Source organism: Coregonus lavaretus, assembly GCF_964263955.1.
Source record: "Coregonus lavaretus genome assembly, chromosome: 37".
Lineage (NCBI taxonomy): Eukaryota > Metazoa > Chordata > Actinopteri > Salmoniformes > Salmonidae > Coregonus > Coregonus lavaretus.
Genome location: NC_140024.1, coordinates 30,368,445 through 30,369,249, shown reverse-complemented (window position 1 = coordinate 30,369,249; position 805 = coordinate 30,368,445).

Sequence of the window (805 nt, the reverse complement as noted above, 5' to 3'; positions counted from 1 at the left end):
CAAATATAGAGACACTAACGACTCGGGGGCAGTCTCTGTGGAACTGTGGGGCTGTGTGAAGGAGCTACACTGTGCATCTCCCAAAATGAGAGAGCGCGGTAGAGAAGGTGGGCAGAGAGAGCTCAGGGAATAGCTCAGACCCCTCCGAGGTGACGGGTCACTGGAATGAGAGGAGAGGGAGGTGTGTGTGTGTGTGTGCGCATAATTTTCTCTGTCCTAACTAGCTACATGAACACTAAAAGAAGCTTCCAGCAATAGACGCATTACCTCGGTTGGCCACCATTTTGGAAAGTGTCACCTCCCAGGGACAGAAATGAGATTTAAATAAAAAAAATACATAAAAAAGGGATTCAAGAATCTCACGGGGCAAAGAACCTGCATAAGACACCCTTAAATCTAATAAAGGCTGCGCGCTCACTAAATGTGTAATAAATATGACATGACAGAGATGACAGGAGTGTTTTTATACCTTACAGCTTCTACTCCTGTAGGGGGCGGGCACCATCTCTAAGGCAGGGAGGATGACACGTGGCTCCGACTGTCCCTCTGTAGTCTCATGGTCGAGGAGTGACAGTAACTAAGAGTGATTGTTCAATCGTCTGGGACGACCAAGCAGGGGTCAGAAACAGACAGAGCTAGAAAGATTGAGAGATGGAAATGAGGTCTCCTTTCGGGGTGCCCCCGTCGTGCTGTGGTGGGGTGCGGCTGAGCGGCTCACCTCAAGACGTCTCAAGGGGGGGTGAGTTCAAAGAGAGTCTAGCGTTGTGGCGGGGAGAAGGGAGGATGTGCAGGGTGAGACGGGATT